Raw genomic sequence first — 22,312 nt, forward strand, 5'->3', positions numbered from 1 at the left:
CTATTTGTTTATTCTTTGCAAACCCTTACAAAACCTTACATAACTGAATACTAACGTCTATTTGTTTATTCTTTGCAAACCCTTACATAACTGAATACTAACGTCTATTTGTTTATTCTTTGCAAACCCTTACATAACTGAATACTAACGTCTATTTGTTTATTCTTTGCAAACCCTTACATAACTGAATACTAACGTCTATTTGTTTATTCTTTGCAAACCCTTACATAACTGAATACTAACGTCTATTTGTTTATTCTTTGCAAACCATTACATAACTGAATACTAACGTCTATTTGTTTATTCTTTGCAAACCCTTACATAACTGAATACTAACGTCTAGATTTGTTTATTCGTTGCAAACCCTTACATAACTGAATACTAACGTCTATTTGTTTATTCGTTGCAAACCCTTACATAACTGAATACTAACGTCTATTTGTTTATTCTTTGCAAACCCTTACATAACTGAATACTAACGTCTATTTGTTTATTCTTTGCAAACCCTTACATAACAGAATACTAACGTCTATTTGTTAAATTCTTTGCAAACCCTTACATAACAGAATACTAACGTCTATTTGTTTATTCTTTGCAAACCCTTACATAACTGAATACTAACGTCTATTTGTTTATTCTTTGCAAACCCTTACATAACTGAATACTAACGTCTATTTGTTTATTCGTTGCAAACCCTTACATAACTGAATACTAACGTCTATTTGTTTATTCTTTGCAAACCCTTACATAACTGAATACTAACGTCTATTTGTTTATTCGTTGCAAACCCTTACATAACTGAATACTAACGTCTATTTGTTTATTCTTTGCAAACCCTTACATAACTGAATACTAACGTCTATTTGTTTATTCTTTACAAACCCTTACATAACTGAATACTAACGTCTATTTGTTTATTCTTTGCAAACCCTTACATAACTGAATACTAACGTCTATTTGTTTATTCTTTACAAACCCTTACATAACTGAATACTAACGTCTATTTGTTTATTCGTTGCAAACCCTTACATAACTGAATACTAACGTCTATTTGTTTATTCGTTGCAAACCCTTACATAACTGAATACTAACGTCTATTTGTTTATTCTTTACAAACCCTTACATAACTGAATACTAACGTCTATTTGTTTATTCTTTGCAAACCCTTACATAACTGAATACTAACGTCTATTTGTTTATTCTTTGCAAACCCTTACATAACTGAATACTAACGTCTATTTGTTTATTCTTTGCAAACCCTTACATAACTGAATACTAACGTCTATTTGTTTATTCTTTGCAAACCCTTACATAACAGAATACTAACGTCTATTTGTTTATTCTTTACAAACCCTTACATAACAGAATACTAACGTCTATTTGTTTATTCTTTGCAAACCCTTACATAACTGAATACTAACGTCTATTTGTTTATTCTTTGCAAACCCTTACATAACTGAATACTAACGTCTATTTGTTTATTCTTTGCAAACCCTTACATAACAGAATACTAACGTCTATTTGTTTATTCTTTACAAACCCTTACATAACTGAATACTAACGTCTATTTGTTTATTCTTTGCAAACCCTTACATAACAGAATACTAACGTCTATTTGTTTATTCTTTGCAAACCCTTACATAACTGAATACTAACGTCTATTTGTTTATTCTTTGCAAACCCTTACATAACTGAATACTAACGTCTATTTGTTTATTCTTTGCAAACCCTTACATAACAGAATACTAACGTCTATTTGTTTATTCTTAACAAACCCTTACATAACTGAATACTAACGTCTATTTGTTTATTCTTTGCAAACCCTTACATAACAGAATACTAACGTCTATTTGTTTATTCTTTGCAAACCCTTACATAACAGAATACTAACGTCTATTTGTTTATTCTTTACAAACCCTTACATAACAGAATACTAACGTCTATTTGTTTATTCTTTACAAACCCTTACATAACAGAATACTAACGTCTATTTGTTTATTCTTTGCAAACCCTTACATAACAGAATACTAACGTCTATTTGTTTATTCTTTGCAAACCCTTACATAACAGAATACTAACGTCTATTTGTTTATTCTTTACAAACCCTTACATAACAGAATACTAACGTCTATTTGTTTATTCTTTGCAAACCCTTACATAACAGAATACTAACGTCTATTTGTTTATTCTTTGCAAACCCTTACATAACTGAATACTAACGTCTATTTGTTTATTCTTTACAAACCCTTACATAACTGAATACTAACGTCTATTTGTTTATTCTTTGCAAACCCTTACATAACTGAATACTAACGTCTATTTGTTTATTCTTTACAAACCCTTACATAACTGAATACTAACGTCTATTTGTTTATTCTTTGCAAACCCTTACATAACTGAATACTAACGTCTATTTGTTTATTCTTTGCAAACCCTTACATAACTGAATACTAACGTCTATTTGTTTATTCTTTACAAACCCTTACATAACTGAATACTAACGTCTATTTGTTTGTTCTTTGCAAACCTTTACATAACTGAATACTAACGTCTATTTGTTTATTCTTTGCAAACCCTTACATAACTGAATACTAACGTCTATTTGTTTATTCTTTGCAAACCCTTACATAACTGAATACTAACGTCTATTTGTTTATTCTTTGCAAACCCTTACATAACTGAATACTAACGTCTATTTGTTTATTCTTTACAAACCCTTACATAACTGAATACTAACGTCTATTTGTTTATTCTTTACAAACCCTTACATAACTGAATACTAACGTCTATTTGTTTATTCTTTACAAACCCTTACATAACTGAATACTAACGTCTATTTGTTTGTTCTTTGCAAACCTTACATAACTGAATACTAACGTCTATTTGTTTATTCTTTGCAAACCCTTACATAACTGAATACTAACGTCTATTTGTTTATTCTTTACAAACCCTTACATAACTGAATACTAACGTCTATTTGTTTATTCTTTACAAACCCTTACATAACTGAATACTAACGTCTATTTGTTTATCTATTTTTTTCTATGGGTCGTTTCTACTATAATATTAAAATGTCTATTTTATACGATTATGTGCGGTAATTATGGAAATAAGAAAGTACCTAGTATTGTTAAAGGGGTTTATGCTTAATTTAGACGTGCAAAGGGAATGACAGTCACTGATGACTTAAATTAAAATGTTTTTGTTTTTATTTTATACCTTGTAATTCAAATTTATTCTAACATAAACTAGTGTTAATTCCGAAGATGTTACATTTAGGCTGTTTCAAGACGATTGTATTCATTGAAGTTTACCATGTTTACATGCATAGTTTTTTTTTATTAAAAAAAAAGATTTATTAAGGGGGTGACCAACACCAACATTTCGCCATTTTGACCCAGATATTGACCAACACATTTTAGTGTATATCTTAATAAACTTATGAAAAAAGTTAATGAATCTTTCCCCAAATGTTCAACACAATAGTTGACATAGATATATATACTTACTAAGTTGTTTTTTGATAAAATAAAGAAATTATTAACATCCAAACATTGACTCTGGGCGGGTACATATGCTGCCCTATTGTACGAACGATTTTCCAGAAAACAAGTGAATATCACTTCTTTCACCATTTATCTAAAACAAAGGCGTCTTAGAATTTCCAATTTGTACTCCATTCATGAGATATCTTCATTGAAACACGGGTGGTGGTTGTTCAAATTTGAAACCATTTTGAACTGGAACTACTTTCTGAAAAATGTATGGAGCGCACTTCTGCTCAAATACAGAATGTCGGTAAGAATGGAAACTAAATTTTTTTTTCTGCTCAATTTTTGTTTCTGTTTATAAAATAAAGTAATGAGTATATAAATAGGGTAAAATATGTATTTATTGGTGTGCAGTTGTCTTAAATGTTTAATTTATTTGTTCCTGTCACACTAACATCTTTATAATGTCAACCAACGATAATAAGGCATATATGTGTTAAATTAAGCTCCAGAAAAGATCAGCAAATGAGTGTCTACAACAGCGTGGTTTGCTGTTGAATAGTGAAATGAATGTTTATCCTATAAATAAAAATACACATATATGACGTTTGTTTGATGTTCAACTGACGCAGAAGCAAACGCCAATGTGTAGGATGATCACTGACGGTAATTTGTAATGAAGTTTTTCTGATTTGACGAATAGTAAAACGATAGACAATACATATAGCGTTCAATATCGACCATTAAAAAAGGGTTCGCGGGTCAACTTTCGTCCTCCGGTAACAGAAGATTGCAAATTAGGCGATCATCGGATAACGGATAATTTTTTTCGGCAATGTGTTGCTGGGATACCATTACTAACACACCGATTGTTCTTTCAGGCCTATATTGCCTACCGTTTAATTTTAAATTACAAACCAGCTGTGTTCAATGAAATTGTACCGAATTTATTCTTACACAGACGATTTTCAACTTTATTTTGTAATCTCAAAATCAAAAATGTTTTGTATTGCTTAAAATGCAAATAAAAACAAATGAGCCTGAACTGTACACATAGTTATGCATTATAGTATTGGAACAGCGATTTCATTGCTGGCATTGTACAATTGCCGTGAAGCGTTTAATAATGAGCAAATCACATTGTCCACAAGACATATAGAACGCATGATTGTCAGTCGGATCCAGTGTTCGAAGCTATTTTAGCTTAATTTGTGAGAGCTGCATTTTTACTGTTAATTTATTGAACCTGCTACACAAGGATTTACAGGAAACGGATCTTTTTTAGTTACTTTGTATGGTGTTTAACGTAAAATTGGACCTATATTTCAACAATATCAAGACAAGAATAAGGTGTAATACATTGAACTTGTATATTTTTTAATAGTGGCAGTGCTGTTGAGAGTTTTTCGCAATTAGCACACATTACCCGGCCACAATTTATTACACTCGCAAGCCAGCTTTGACAATAACGTAAATATTATGATATCTCCGGAAACGGCTACGTGTGTCTGGTATGATATATAGTAAAGGCCACACCTGGAAGATCAAAACAAAATAAGCATCAATACAAAAAAAGAAAACAGGAAAGGACAACAATGATATACCCATCAATAATAGGCAAACGACAAACCAAGCCCTCTTCACGACAAATCTTTGCCAGATCGACCTGTTCCTATCAAATTATGGAAATTGATATAGTTTGGTTACATAGCGTGTTGTTCAATGATATTTAGACAAAATTATGAAAACGTCATGCAATTAGGGTAGTGGAAAATTCACATACAACAATTTTCACTTTCGCTCACAGATGAAGTTCGTCATAATTATAATGCTGCAGGCACATATTAAGTGGCAAATGCTTACCTACTCGTACACTCATAACCAACATCTTCATTAAATATAGTGCATAATTACTCAGTTATATATTAGGTATCGTCCGTAAAGCAAATGATTTTTGTTGTCTTGTCCTTGGTGTGTGGGCGGATTTTTTTTTCACTGTTGTCATTCGTCGTTATTCCGTTTAATAAAGAGATGTGGACGTGCAAAAAAATAAAACCTGCTTAATACCGTCATAATTTTTCGGACAGCTGCGTTAAGAACAAATGTATTTGCTTATTGTTGTCACCTTGTATAATGATAGTGGTCAACTGTGGACGTTGTGTTTATAAATTTCAGTTTCAGATGCTTTATAATGTTTGTGCTATTTGCTCTCTATTCTTTTGAGATGGGCGGATGCTGCAATATAAAAATCCTGGAGGTCCCCCTCTTAATTATTGTCTTGTATGTTTCATACTCTCATAAACAGCCAGACAATTATTGCAACAACATTTATCCATTATAAATAATCTACATGGACATTAAAAGTCTACCAGATATTGCAAAATCGTATGCAGAAATTAATAATAGACATGACCAAGACATAGCACTCTCTCAATATGTTAAAAATTAAAATAAACACGAGTCTCCTGGTATTCTGTAATGGTTCACCTAAGCATTTGGCAACCCCTTATCATGTAAGGGACATAACATTTTATGCAATTTACATTTATTTCTTTCGAGATGTTCTGGAGATGGAAGTTCAAAATGTCTTCACCAATCAGACAGGTAGCTTAATTCTCGGATAGAAACTAGGTATCGCACGTATGTAATACTGGCAATTTCAAACACAAGGTAATAGAGAGTTGTTTCAATAAATATGTGTACAAAATCTCTTTTCCACAACATTTCTATGCTTGTCTTCCACCAATTCTATGTTTGTAAAACAATTAGTTTAAGGGGGTTCAATTTATCTTCTTGTATTTGAGAACAACATTTGTATGTTTTTTTTCCTTTCAACATTTTGAAATGGGGTCATGATAGAACTATTAATTTTCCGCAAATTTGGGTATGGATTGGCCATTTGGTTGCTAAAAAGATATTTGTTTGATTGGAAACATTGCTTATTTGCACATCAGCCATTTTCGCAATCTAGGATAGTAGACTGGATGATCACTCATAGACTTTTTGGTAAAAACAATTTTTGTTCCACTTACTGGTTCTGAAGAAGAATTTTTTTCTCACATTTCTTAATTTCAACAAATGAGAGGCCTTGGTGGAAATCTCAAATGGGGGAAAGGTTACCCTACATTATTTTTTGAAGAACACCTAGATGAGTATTCAAGCAAAGTTTTGTGTAGCTCTGCACAAGTCATTTTTGAGAACAAGATGAAAATGTGAAAAAATTAACAAAATTAAGACAACAGCGAACAAAAAGTGATGAAAAAACCTGAGCAGTTTGCACTGGTAAAAATTTATATGAAAACTGGACCATGAAATTGAGGTTTAGGTGAAACAACACATGTCCATGTAGCATGTTCTTATCAGGATGCATCAACTTAACAAATATTTTTGACCTACCAGTAGTCTGTGAACATGACAAGTGCATGCAAAGTTTGTGTGAATAATGCCTGTGTGACATACACCCATCAGGATGCATCAACACTCCAATCCACTTCTTGTTTACATGGATTTATACTCAAAGAGAAGCAGCAAAACATATTCTTTTTTCTTATTAAATTTGAAGGAAACTTTTTGCACCTTCAGCAAATATATACTTGATAGGTCCCGACATTTTAGGCATGACAAATTTTTCATGTCTACAGTGGGTGAAAATAACTTAGTTAGCACAATGTTTACCAAAACCAGATTTTAAAATATATATTTATATACAGATAGGGTGTCCGGTGGTTAATGATGATTTAAAAAATCACTGTCTCCGATGGATCCTAGTACCAGAGACTTTAATATAAACTGTAACCCAAGATTCCTGGTGTGTGCAAATCATAAAATTTTTGAAGTATGATATAGGAACATCATTTTAAATGATGTCATTGTAGCGTTATGCCTTAACCGGCATGCTTTGTGTGCAGGTCAAGGTCCTCCCAAGGGGTCATAAAAAATTTACCATATATATACAGATATATGCATGTTTGAACAGATATATACATGTTTGGGTATCAGAGTTTGATTATTTACTTGTTTCCTCTATTTCAAATAAGGTCAATATCAATTTCTGGTCAACATTTGTATAGGTTAATAAACATAAAAGACATGGTTTCACAAACATTTAGACATGGCATAAGTTTATCATTTTTACAGTGAATTAAATGTGCCTGTCCCTAACATAATAAATGCATTGTATTGGAAAGTTCAATATATTTTATCTTCAACAATAGGCTAGCATTAACAACTCGGATGTGCACTGGGGTGGTATAATTGTCATTTGCAACTTTGTCCAGACAGATTAAAAATGAACTACTCATGATTTGTTTGTTTGAATGGTGTTTTACGTCAAATGAGCAGTATTTCAGCTATATCATGACGAGAACAAGGTGTAGTGCATTGAAATTGTCTGCTGTGACTAGACCAGCACGCTGAGCTGGATTTGTTTCAACAGTGCTAGCACACTGGAGAACTGCCCGCAGTTAGACAGACACCCCACTCAGACACATTATACTGATTCTGAGCCAACCAGCCGTTGCTCTCACAACTGAATGCCACATGCTTGGCGGAAAAGCAGCAACTACTTATTTTTAAGTCTTCTGGTTTGGGAGACCGGGGATCAAACCCTGGTCTCCCACTCTTGAAGGCGAGCACGCTACCAATTGCGCCACAGAGTGGTTATAACTAATTATGACAGAACATTTAGTAAATATTTAACAATTGTATTATAATTTATCAAGCATTTACCCTGTGTAAACAAATCCTAAATTATATCTTATTACATAAAATACTTACAAAAATACATCAGGAATTGGTTATGACTAATAAAAAATTAACTCTACAATACAACACAAGAACTACAATGTGATAACATATGTTCTATAAATAAGTTAATATTAAGCTTTAGTTTGAAAACATATCTAAAAAAGGAACATGGATGGCCATGTCCACATAAAGAGAAAAACTACAAGAAAACAATGCTAATTTCAGTGTTTTGTTTTATAATAACCCCAAAATACATAACCTTCATTTTCGTCCTTTTAAGCATTGTCCACAATTTAGCTCAGGATAATTTTAATATTAAATGAATAACATTTTTGTTTTTTAAATATTTTCTCACTAAAGTTTTAGAACTCTAAAACAAGAAAAGTCTTATCCCTTATGTTTTAGTTTCCCTGCTTACTTTTAATATAAGAATTAGTTGATCAATACTTAAAAATTCTGTTACAGTAGTAAAACTTAATGCCCCTCACACCATAATACAAATAAGACCATGACAAAATAATCATAATCTATACCAAGATACTGGTTAAATGGGTCTCAATTAATATCCTTTTTATTTTAAAATATTAAACTACAGCATTATATTGCACTATTAACACTATTGTACAATATAAAAGTTTGTATAACAAACTTTTGTTCAGGAACAATAGTTTTTATGTTATATTGTTTCCAATTTATGTATTATATATTGTAACATAGAGGAATAGCAAAACAATATTTGTGTTTGAATTGTCTCCCTTGATAATGCTTACACTACATGAAAACAGAGGTTCCAGATACATTTATGCACAATATGCGCAACAAGTTAACACCATTATGTGCTTATCAGATGGACTGTACTGATATAAAGTTAACCTTCCAACATTAAGCTGTCATCATTATTAAAAGACAAGAACAAAATTAACTTCCATTATTATTTGTCATGTTCAATATCTCTTAACATACATCATCTTCTCCATTATCTGAAATTATAAAAAAATATATATATATATACAATGTTTCAATGCATTGTCAATATTTGAAGTAATGTATTAAATAAAGGTAACAACTGTGTGACTGGTTAAGGTTTTTGAAAATCATAGTTGCCTATGATGTTTACTAAATTTTTTCTCAACAAAAATAATTTTTGCCTCAAAATAAGGTAGAAGTTCTGATTTTACATACAATTGTTATAAGCAACAGTTTTGTTAAATTGAAACAGAATATTTTATGATGCAATGTGTTAATGTGGTATAATGTTAACATGTTGATTTTCTCACCAGAGCCTTGGCTCAGGTGATGTTTGCCATCACTCAGGTGTCCATTATCAACACTTTAATTTTGGTGCTCCAGAACAACCGGGACAAATTATACAAAACCTAGCTTAGGTTCTCCTTGGACAGACCTCTTTCAAAATGTTGTCTGCTGACATTGTTTGTGTTACAAAATGACAACATAGGTCTTTGTTTGGTTAAAAATTTGACATCTTAATAATAGCCACTGTTTCAGATATGTTTGTTTGTTTGTTTGTTTGATTGATTGGTGGTTTACGCCACTTTCAGCAATATTTCAGCTATATCATGGTGACCAGCTTTACTGACGGAGGAAACCGGAGTACCCGGAGTAAACCGCCGACCTTGGGCAAGTAACCGGCCAACTTTTTCACATATGGGTGGAAGTCGAGTGCACCCTTTTTTGTAATATACAAAGCGGGGGTTTCAGATATGCAAATTACCACTGTTTTCATTTAATTTGAAAAAAAATTATTTTGTAATGTTATAAATCAATATTTTCAAAATGTTATAAATTTCGGTGGATAGTTGTTTATGTACATAAGAAAAAGAATACATCCTTGCACACTTCCCTGTGGAACTCCAGATATTACTGCTAAGTTGTCAGATGTTGTGTATTCAAATACTGCTGTTCCATATTCATATATTGATATTATACACTTAAAACAATATTAAGAATACTTCTATACTTACAATTTCAAATTTTGTATTATCATAATTATATGTTCATTGTGGTAGTAAAACTGTTTCACCAACATACACACTATGTCACTATGTGAACTATACAATAATCATACAGTGGTATCCTACAAAAACATTTGTAAAAATAAATAATGACACTTAATTAAAACATTACTTCAACAAGGATTTAGGTTTCATAAACTGTTGGCTACTTTCCGAAAATTTTATAACAAGTATGAACATCTTGTAATTAAATATAATGTAACCCGTAGACAACTTATCTTAGAAGGTGTTTCGCATCCTAAATTTTATGGCAATGTTGTAAATAAATGTAAAAAACTGAAAAATCAACTTTCAAGACTGGGTAAAACTTTAAAATCTTATGTTTGTAAAGGATATAAACATGATATTTTGGTTGTATCGGTTAATTTAACACTATGTTCCAATGACTTGAAGATTCTCAATAAATACTGGCCTCTCACTAAAACTGCCGATTTCAATTTATTTTGATGACTGAATGGCACCAAACCAATCCCAATTGGAGTGTAATTTGTGATAATTTTTCAATTGTGCGACAGTTTTTATACCAACAGATATATTAGTCTTAGCTAGCTTCCAGTAGTTGCGAGCACAATTTGACCCTGCTTTTGTTTGTGATTATTGTAATTATTGTCTTTTTATATTATTTGTGTATCAGTTTTACAGTACTGGCTATTTTAAATCTATTCTTATTTTTTGCATTCGATAAGTTTCAAGATCAATAAATGACGCGTCTAGCGTCAAGACTTAGTTCACCTTTAATCACCATCACAATAGGCAGTGATTTAGCACTGTTATAAATATATTTTATTAAACTTATTAAATTCCGGTTATGATTGCCTTATTTTATTTTATAATATGTTTAAACAGGTCCCGTGGACGCTTGGGATGGTTTATTACATACCCACACACAACGTGTTCAAATTGACAGTACACACTTGGCTTGTACTTGCCTACTTGTTTCTTTATAGGCATACTACGTGTGGTTATGAGTCAAACTCGTCTCTACTTAGTGTATTTGGGACCGGTTTAAATCTATTTTTGTGTTTTGGCATTTTGTAATGTAGGTGTTCTTCAGTTTTTTAATGCTTTTATTTGATTTGTTGGTTGTTATAGTATGAGGTCGATATTGTTGACTGTATACTGTGCAGGTATCTTATTGTGTGTCTTTCAGTGTGTGTGTTTGAATTTGGTCGGGAATATAATGGAGAGGTTTGAGTACTCACTAACCGGTTCAATCCAACTATTCCACTGGTGGAATACCTGTACCAAGTCAGGATTTCCCGGCTTCTTGTTGTCTTGTCTCTGTCTCTATATTTGTGCTTTGAGTGAGGTTGAGTGTTGGGGAGTTGTTTAGGTGTGTTTTGATGTTTTGTGTGGCATTGTAGTCATTTGCTGTTATCCCCTTTTTTATATCACAAGTATATGCCCCAAGTACAACAATATGTTGAACCAAGTTTTTTTTTCAGAAAATCTCATGAATAAGAATGGGTTAGAATCCAACATACTTGATCCTTTAGTATTATCTACATGTATAATCCATTATAATATTTGTAATCTACAAGTAGGTAATGCCTTTCAATAAATTATGCAAGTTATGAAAAGGTGTTAATTAAATGTCATTTGTTTAAATAATGTTGCTGTCAATAATTGGCTTGTGTCATATAGCTGAAATATTGCTAAGGTTAGCATAAAGCAACACTAAATCAATATTTTCTGTTGTTTTGGTGTAGATTTTGCAATCAGAAATAATTTTAAATACATCTCCACATAGTTCTTCATATATTTGTTTATACTATTTTGTACCTTGTTTAAAATTTAACTATTACATGTATATAGATGACGGTTCTAACCTTCTAGGGTGAATAAAACACATAATATCAAGCAATATATTAAACACATTTCCACTCAGATATTCTTACGTGATACAACATGGCAAAATCAAATCATCCACTATTCATTAATAGCACATGTGATATTGTCTAAAACATAAATATAAAATCTATATAATTAAAAGTAAAACTTATTTGTTTTTCAAATAATAAAAAATATACCACACACGTCAAACAGACTTAAACTAACTCATGCTAGGCACATTCTTGAGTTACTTTGCTGGTGATATATTCTTGATAATCAATAAGACAAATTAGTTATACTTTAAAAAATACAGATAATAACAACTTACTGTTCATTAATAATTATAAGGTAGTACAGGTGTTCAATCTAACATGACCTTTGACAAACATCCATGTCCATTTAAATGTTCAGTGAATTCTCTGTGTTGATGTCTCTTGGGAGGACTTCCATCATAGATACATGTGCAGTGGCATATACATGTACTTGTATATAGGAGCAAACAATAACAATGTTAGCTGTATAAGAAAAAATAGAAAGTTTTGTAATTGTAATCTTACAATTATAAATTTTACTTGTAATTTTACTTGCAATTTTTTAATAATTGTAAAATTATTGTAAAAAAAAAGTATGATGTTTTTTTGTAATTGCTTTTTTTGTACAGTAAATGTAATTAAATTACCATTCAAATAAAAAAGAAAACATGCATGTGTCAATTCTCTGAAATGGAAGCAACACAAATTAATACTTCTGATGTGCTAAAAACAATACCAAACAGCATCAAAATGATCATATACCTTAGATGAAAGTTGATGTCAATTAAGACAGACACATATCAGATGTTGAGTCAATCCCAACAATTGTCTTTTATGCAAACATACATTTTAAACATATACAATAATTACCTTGCTACATGTACTTCATCAAACCATGGATACACTTTTGATGTCCTGTTGCAAAACTTTATCAACTAGTAAACTTGAGGCTCATGGTTTACACACACAAATTTTGGTGAACATCATGAGGTTTGATGAAAGTGTAGTGGAAGCAATTTCACAATTCATGTTAATGATATCAAATCACACCATAAATATATTAGCCTAAAAAATAAAAACAGTAAAAAATATACATATTTGAAGGACTATTTGCAATACATGTATGTTTATCCACACAGTTTTTAGGCAGCTATAATTTATTATTTGATTGTTACCTTTTTAGTGTCACTGTGCTAGTTATTTGTGCACTTATCATACATGTATGTAAAAAGTATAATTTATCAATGGAAAATTGAAATACTAACCTGCAAAAGGTTCTATAAATATACATATTAAATTCTTTCAATACATGTAGTATGATGTACATTGCACATATTTTTTAATGCATATTGTTTACATGTAAGTACAGTATATTATTTTATGCTTTCATGATACACTCATGTACATCAGTGAATTAGTGGTGGTCCAAGTCCGTCAGTAAGTTTTTAAGTCCTTGAAGTGTATATGAAAATAAAAATAGTTTAAGAATACATGTAGGTATTATTGTGTTAAATTATGCATAAATTTAATGCTTGATAACTAATTATTTTTTTATAACTTTAAATAGCACTGGTGCTGCAAAACTGGTGGTACCTTTCATCCTTGCATTATTTTAATTAATATTATGAATAGAGTGAAACCAGGACATACACATTCATGTTCATTGAAATACAAATCTATTGCCACATCTATAAACTCGTATCTGAATACAAAAATAACTAAACATGTATTGTACTAAACATGTCAAAATGCATATGATAATAATACTTTAAACTTATTTATTCACGGTGAATTGGGAAACAAGTTATTACAACTTATATAAATCCCTCTCCATTTTGCAGTGTAAAGGATCAGCCCTTGTAGTGGCATCAGCCTACTGTTTTGTTTTTTAAATCTACAAGGTACTCTTTTAAGTGCTTGGGGAATTGCTATCCCCTTACACTGTCATTTTTCCTCCCCATCTGACAGTATATCCTTGTTTTTCGAGACCATCGTCACAAATGGTGTCAAGGAAGAGTCGAAAATTGAGTATCTAAAATTTTCACCCAGTTTAACATGATTTAAGTACTTGCTACATATGTACAATAAATTAAATGAGCATGTGTAAAGTCTATAAATAATGAGATCTTGACATCTGCTTTTGCTTATCAGTTTTTTATAATTTTACCAGTTGATTGCTATATAAATTATCTAAAATATTAAGAGTCCTGCATGTTTTGGTCATTTATAACTGACAGATTTCGAGAACACAGTTAATAAATTCAACATTATGACACAGTTGCATAACCGTATAAGAATTCAGACAAACAGTTAATTGAGCATATAATAAGAATAAATATACACTGAATCACACAGGCATTTACATGAATATGCAAAGTAAAATACAAAAAACTTTTTACTCATTTTGGTTAAAGCTCCTGTACTGCCACAAATGAAGGTCTAATAAGTTACTCTATATGAATGTTAAGAATGTGTATTGTAATAAAAGATTGTATACTTGCATCCCACTCATGGTATTTTAACGATAAAAAATACACCTTTCTTTATATTATATAGCCAATATGAAAAATATGCAGTGGCGGATACAGAAATTAAAAAAGGGAGGGCCCACTCCAGTGATTTCCAATTTTTACTAAATAATCAACCAAACTTTTATAGCATAAGGGGGAGCCCATTGGATTCACCTATGATATGTACTGTAAGAGACCTTTTAGCATGGATACATTTTTAGTAAAAAAAAAAATTAACAATAACAATTACTAAAACAGATACCAACGCCGTAATGGACATGTCTAATATCTGTATGCTACATTCAGAATAAAGTAATTTAAAACAAATAAATGAAAACTTGATTCAACGTTGTTTAAATTGTAGTAAAATTAAGTTTAAACTTCTGATAAATATATGAGGTATTCCAAGACTATTATTTTTGTTTTGTTTATGGAAGATCATTCATTACAACCAAAATGAATTATGATGACACTTTTAATATGTCCTATCAGTTTAATGATCATGCAAGTGTTTACTGCATGTCCATGTATTTAGTCATTAGTATTTATATCTGAATTGATTAATGTTTTTCATATTCATAATCAATAACTATTTGAAATATCTTTACATTTCAAGTGGTGTCCCAAAAGTATTATTTAAATTTCACCTATTTTATTTTGACACATATAAAATGAACTGGATCTACTCAATAACAACATACCACACTACATGTATTGTAATCATCAAGATAGTGAACCACATAAGACTCAGGTTTCATTTTTAAATAACTCACATCATTTCCTATATTAATTTCTGTAACATATTGAATCAGTTTTTAACAATAAAGTATTATCAAAGCACAAGAATTAGAAAACATAGGTAATCACAGATTACTGAGTCCGCCTTAATAATGCAAGTTGTAACATTCAGCTATCTCACAAAATGCCATGTTGTTCTGGCAAAAAATGATGCTTCATTACTTTATTTATTCAATATTAACCATGGTTTTTGGATATGAATCTTGTGGAAACTATGATGTAAATCTGCATCAATCAAAGTTGAATGATCATTGACCAATGACCTTGAAATAAAGCCTATCTTATTTTGGCCTTGGATCGTGTATACTTTTAATCTGAAACTCTTGGTGAAGTTTTTTAACCCAAGTCAAGGTTGTAAAACTATCCTAAAAAAAAGTTCCAATGTTCAATGAATCATTACATCAAGGTCAAGGTCTTCTAATTTTTATATGAGTCTGTGTATAATTATATTCTGAACATACATATGAAGTTGCATGACCTAGCTATTATAGTCTGTTAAAATAGAAACTAAAACGTAAAACTGCATCCAAAAAAAAAAAATCAATGTTCAATGAACAATGACCTTGAGGTCAATGTCATCTAATTATGGTTTGGGTAGGTACATAATTTTATTCTGAACATTGTGACAAAGTTTCACATCTGTAGCTATTATATTATTTGTAAAAATACAAACTAGGATGTAAACTGTATCTTGGGAATATCAATGTTCAATGAACCATGACCTTAAGGTCAAGGTCATCTAATATTGGCATGGGTAGTTGCGTTATTTTATTCTGAAAACTGTGATTTAAAGTTTAATGCCATTAGCTATTGTAGTCTTTGTAAAAACAGAAAGTAGGACTTAAAACTGCATTTGAGAAAAAAAATCAATGTTCAATGAACCATGACCTTGAAGGCAAGGTCATCTAATTTGTCCATGGGTAGGTGTGTAATTTTGTTTTGAACATATTGGTGAAGTTTCATGCCCCTACCTATTATAGTCTTTATAAAAACGGAAACTAGGACGTAAACCTGCATCTTGAGAAAAAAATCAATGTTCAATGAACCATGACCTTGAAAGCAAGGTCATCTAATTTTTCCATGGGTAGGTGTGTAATTTTGTTTTGAACATATTGGTGAAGTTTCATGTCCCTACCTATTATAGTCTTTGTAAAAATAGAAACTAGGACGTAAAACTGCATCTTGAAAAAATCAATGTTCAATGAACAATGACCTTGGGCTCAAGGTCATCTAGTTTTGATATGGGTCTGTGAGGAATTTTATTCTGAACATATGTGTAAAGTTTCATGACCCTAGCCTTTAAAGTCTTTGCTTAAACAGAAACTCGGACGTAAAACTGCATTTTGAGAAATTATGTTAAATGAACCATGACTTTTGGGTCAAGGTCATCTTATTTTGTCATGGGTATGTGCGTAATTTTATTTTGCACCTACTGGTAATGTTTCATGACCCTAGCCATAAAAGTCTTTGAAAAAACAGAAACTAAGACGTAAACTTGGAAAATTTCAATGTTCAATGAACCATGAAGCTGAGGTCAAGGTCATCAAATTTTAATATGGGCAAGTTCCAATTTTTGTTTCTGAAACAATAAGCTAGATTTCATGGTTCTAGCTATCATGGTCTCTGAGAAAACACCTCGGACGCGGACATGGACGCCGGGGGTAGTACAATAGTCCTTCACAACTTCGTTGAGGCGGACTAAAAAGGCAATAGTTTGTAATTAGGGAAATTAATTTAAAGTTATGAAAAATATCACAAACATATAAATCAGGTCTTGTAAAAGCATTGGCATAAAAATATGATTTTTTAAAAAGTTAGTGATAAAATCAAAACCCTGGTCTTCGGCTACATGTACATGTACTTGTGAATGTACTTTTTTATTAATACTTTGAGCACATTGTGTAAAGGTTAAACTTTAGTGTATAACATTTTCATTTTATTATAACAGATACATTTATATGTATCTCGCTGTGAAATGTTTTTAAAAGTTTTGTTGCATATACAAAAATGTACATGTATCTATATGAGTTATGGTTGCAAAGGGTCAGATGTCACAAGCTAAAAACAACTAAATACTGTAGCTACACAACTATAAATGTCCTGTACTGTAGTATCACATATACTTCTTATCTATCATTCTAAGGTTATCAAATGTACAGTCGGGTAATGACGTACAGGTATAGTATACACCCCATTCAAAAAGTATAACAAAATGTGTAATTCAATCCAATGTGACCACGACATCAACCATACACAACTATATTGTTGTCCAAGTATTTCATTTATATGACAGATATCGATATAGACTTTATTAAACAAATGTTCATTATATACAATACAAATCATCATAATGAACATGATGATAGCCACTAGAGCAGTCAAAGCTGCATGCATTTTTTTGCACAGATTTAATTATTATTATTATCATATATAGACCATTCTGATATCAATATATTTACTGTTAAATAGACTGTTATAAATTTTGTATGCAGTTAAATTTATATTACTAAAACAGAGACAGATAACAGCTTAGTACTGGTATAATGTTTCATTTGAGGGTGTTAATATTGCATTGGGTTGTTATAACCTAGTTTTAAAAAATTATGTAGTTATAAAAAATCAATGTATATTTGAATACTGTTTAATTTCATATTACATGTATTGTTTAGTTCTCAAAGATTTAAAGTATCAATTTCTCAAAATACTTTAACACAAGTTGTGTGTTTCTACACTGAAAAAAAAGACAGTGTAACTGCAGGTATTGAGATTTAATCAAACTACTGTAAAAATGAAAAAATATATAAAATAATAAACACTTTTAAGGTTTCAAACCGCCAAAGAATTTTACTGTATAACTCTTTGTAAATTTTGATTTTTCTACCCTCTTTCCTTTATTTACCTTAAGTTTAACTAGACTGGCATTATGATTTCCTCAAATGTATTTATGCCTTCTAACAGCTCTCAAAAAATCACCATAGGTTAACAAGCATATAAGAAAAGTCTGACATCCAGAAGTGACGGTTGTCAAAAATAAACAAACAATAGTTTCCCAAAATTCTTAATATACACATTTTGCAAATGGCTTTCATATTTTTTAAAACTTTAAATAATCTTTTATATTTGGATGTGAGTATTCCAGAATTAATTATCTTTCAAATAATACCAACTTTGTGGAAATACAGCTTGTGATACATTTTATACAGCAAATCACAGTAACTATTTTTTCTTAGTACAGTTTACTTTATGCCATCAAACTTCTGAGGGAAAGCGTTTTAGTGGTTTGAAACCTTAAGTGTGGCCTATATTATGAAAAGGTTGTGTCAGATATGAACAAAAATTTATTTCATGAATCTAATTAACATATGAGTACATTTTATGTATTTGTTTAAATCAAGATCACCATGACTTTGATAAACATAAAATTTATGTTGTTATACAAGTACATTGCACTTTTCCTTTCCAAGCACCCTTTTAAAACCTGATATTAAAAAATTCTGCATTACTTCTTGTTAACTGCAAGAATTGACCAAAAAATGCAACGTTGCATTAGATATGTACATTGTACATACATTGCTTACATTTATGTAAAATATTTCATATCTCAATTTTAAATGTAACAAATGAATGAATTGAAAATAAGAAATGTTAAAACAAAAAATTTAAAAGTGAATAGGGGCACCATGTAGAACTTTTAATTCAGGTGAGCCTGAGGCCAGGCCCATAATTTGGTTAAATTATTCCTGTTTTTTTAAAATGGCTTTACAACCTTGTGAAATAATGAAAAAAACTACATTGTATGACTGCTACATACTGTATGTACATTGTACCTGTTATGTAGATAATATTAATCAATAAGCAGAAACTCAAATGAACTAAAGGTTCTGCGTACAATGTATATATATAGAGCATACATGTACCTGTGCTAATTGTTTTAATAATCTCAAACTAACGTTGCAGACTGTAACCAAACAAATTTTTATCAAGATTTTTGTTTTAATAATGAAAACTTATTTGATTTTTTTATTTATAATATAATATTAAGAAATCAATTCAAAATGATAATTACTGAAGAAGTTTAACTTTTTCAAACTCTATATGCAAAAATGAACAAAGATAAAATGTATAGTTTGAAATATTCATATACATGTATGCACTCCCAAAATTTTGTATTTATGTCAATGTCGTCTATCTGTCTGAATACACAATGGTGTCCATGTCGTCAACATGCAGTATCAAGGATAATTAAAGATGTTGAGAATAAATAAATTAGCAAAATGTATACACACCCTTATATTATGAAAATTGAATTAGTCATTGAAAATATATATAAAATGGATCTTTTATTTTTTTGCCTTAATATGAGTATAAAAGCACCCTTTTTTCTTATCAATGTTGATTGAGATATTTTTTACAATGTCATATGCGAAGAAAATGATGGCATTGTGGTTTATACAAAACAACAATTGTGTATATATTGTATGTTAAATATTGAAGGAATACAGTATTAAGAGTTAGCGCTACCTACTTTTATCAGACACAATGGTTCCACAACTAAAGGCATACATGTTATATTTAATTAATGCTTATATTGTCATTTTCGCAGCGTTGTCCTAAAAGGTATCATGCAAGTTGCACTTTATTAATTAAAGGGATAAAAATATAATCATAAATATGATTGTGAATAAAGAAATTGCAGATCAAATTTAAAATTTAAAAGCCCAGTTAAGTGTAATGTTAAACATTATAGTTTGCTTAAAATTATCGAATATTTCTAAAAATTTGATGTCATGTACAAGTTTGTGTTAATTAAATATAAAACCAGTTTTCAACAATATTGAATAGCAAAAAATTGATATGTGCAGATTAGGGGTACATGTTGTAATATTGATCAAAAGGTGTTTTAGATAAGGCCTGTATAGCAAACATTGAATGTGAAATTACTTTAAATTAAAATTAATACTGATTAAAAAATAAACTGCAAATTCTCAATACAATATTATATCTATATGTATTTATATTAAATCAACAGAAAGCAGTATGTAGAATAAATGTTATACAAGATATTGCTATACAGGCCTTACAAAAATTTCTGTACAGTGTACTTGTTAGACGATAGGGTTTACCACCAGCTTTACAGGACCTTCTTGCTCTGGTCATATTGAAAAATGACCTTATAAAGACTAAATAATAAAAATAAATTCTTCAAAATATCAATGTCAGTCTGTGGACCACCATACAAAATTGTAAATGTAAACAACACACATGGTTTGCTATTAAAATACATTTTTATTTGTTGGTTATATGCAAAACTGTTTTGAAATGCACAATAAGTACACACAATTATAGGGAAAAAAATATATAATAAAGGGAAAAAGTTTAATAGCAACGAGAGTTCTAAAAAAAGAAAATATGTCATCACGTGAACGTTGCCCAGTATGCACATTTCATTTTGATTATAGTGAAATAAAAAAGATCGGATAGGCCGATCAATATAATTTTTAGCTAAATAGACGAAGAATATGTTGTGTGTGTCTATTACCTATACCTTTTATATGAAAAGACTATTGATTTCATGCTAAAGACACAAATCCTTATCTTGTTTACAGTATCTCATTCTGTGTTTGCCTAATTGCAAGTACAGGATATTACTACACAAAATATAATCCCTACATACACAAGCAAAAATAGATTGAATTACTTTAGTTCGTATAAAATAAACCAAGCTCCGCATTAATATTTTTAAAAGAAGTATTATGCATGTTTTGTATAAAGAAATAATTACAATGTTATTGCATTGCACCAATAATTTTCAAGCGTAGGAATCTAATGCAATTTTTGATATAAATTTTGCGCTATTTTCACGTAAACACTCCAAAACCTTTTCACGGATTAATCAGGTTTTATATTGTATATATCTTAATAACGTGATAGATTTTAACTTAGAAAAATGTTAAAAATCAGGTTAAGTTTATATATTAAATTATAGCATATTTAAGAATTGTCGTAAAACCGGAAGTCAACTTGCGATAACAGATGCTTTGAAGAAGTGCAAAATGTGCACAGCAGAAAACGAAAATCAAAATTCCGGCTCGCCTTTGCCCTGACGAAGATGTTAAACTTTATAAATACAGTAAGAACACAATCCCAGCTTCCACACTCAATCCAGCATATGTACCCGCGCAGACCCAATTTTTAGCTGCACAGAAAACACATTCAAATATATTTTTTTTATCAAACTTTAATGTTATCTTCAAGATACATGTACAGAGCGTCTACGGGGATATTTTCGGGAACGACGGTTCTCAGAATAAAAAGAAATAGCCAAAAACAAAATTGCGATTTTATTTTCTTGAAAAAATGGCGTCAAAATTCAGGTGTTGGTCACCCCCTTAATTACTGGCTGAACAGGGAACATCAATTATTTTTGCATTTGCATGTCACGTAGTGCAGTAAACTACAAAATCAAATCCATCTAAAAGTCCTTATACATCTAGGGTCTGTTTGATTAAGTTGTGTAACAAGCTGTTTAAATATGAAAGATATTTACGTACTTTTTTCAGATGGTCTGGTCTTTACGAATCAATTTCACGATTACTGACAGATTAAAACACGTGAAATATAAACAATACGAAGATATTGTGCATACCATTCATTGGCCAGTTGTAATTGAGGTCTGTATAGGGTTTTAATAAACTCGATTATTTAGTAAAAAATTACTATTTAGGTTTAAAAAGTTGCAATTCCAAAATAAAAATTTACCTACGAAATTTTATAAAAGCATCCTATGGAATATATGATAATAAAAAAATGTATTGCCATTCAATTTGTCCATTTCTTATTCATTAGGTAACTGTTATTTGTATATAACA

General features: G+C 30.4%; 1 protein-coding gene and 1 long non-coding RNA gene across 4 annotated transcripts in view; both read right to left on the bottom strand.

The window, feature by feature from the left end:
- Positions 1–22,312, bottom strand: part of LOC143067097 (atrial natriuretic peptide receptor 1-like) — an 80,893-nt gene that overhangs the window by 57,646 nt on the left and 935 nt on the right. The window lies entirely within an intron of this gene.
- LOC143067098 (uncharacterized) lies at positions 8,174–21,102 on the bottom strand. 2 transcript variants are annotated; one of them, XR_012975841.1, is made up of 5 exons: positions 20,989–21,102; positions 13,006–13,200; positions 12,432–12,618; positions 10,220–10,332; positions 8,174–9,217 (listed from the first exon to the last, which is right to left on the bottom strand). It is a non-coding gene; the product is annotated as an uncharacterized LOC143067098 (long non-coding RNA). The 2 variants fall into 2 exon arrangements; XR_012975842.1 differs by having other exon boundaries at positions 20,983–21,068.

The sequence above is a fragment of the Mytilus galloprovincialis genome, chromosome 3 (genome assembly GCF_965363235.1).
Source record: "Mytilus galloprovincialis chromosome 3, xbMytGall1.hap1.1, whole genome shotgun sequence".
Classification (NCBI taxonomy): domain Eukaryota; kingdom Metazoa; phylum Mollusca; class Bivalvia; order Mytilida; family Mytilidae; genus Mytilus; species Mytilus galloprovincialis.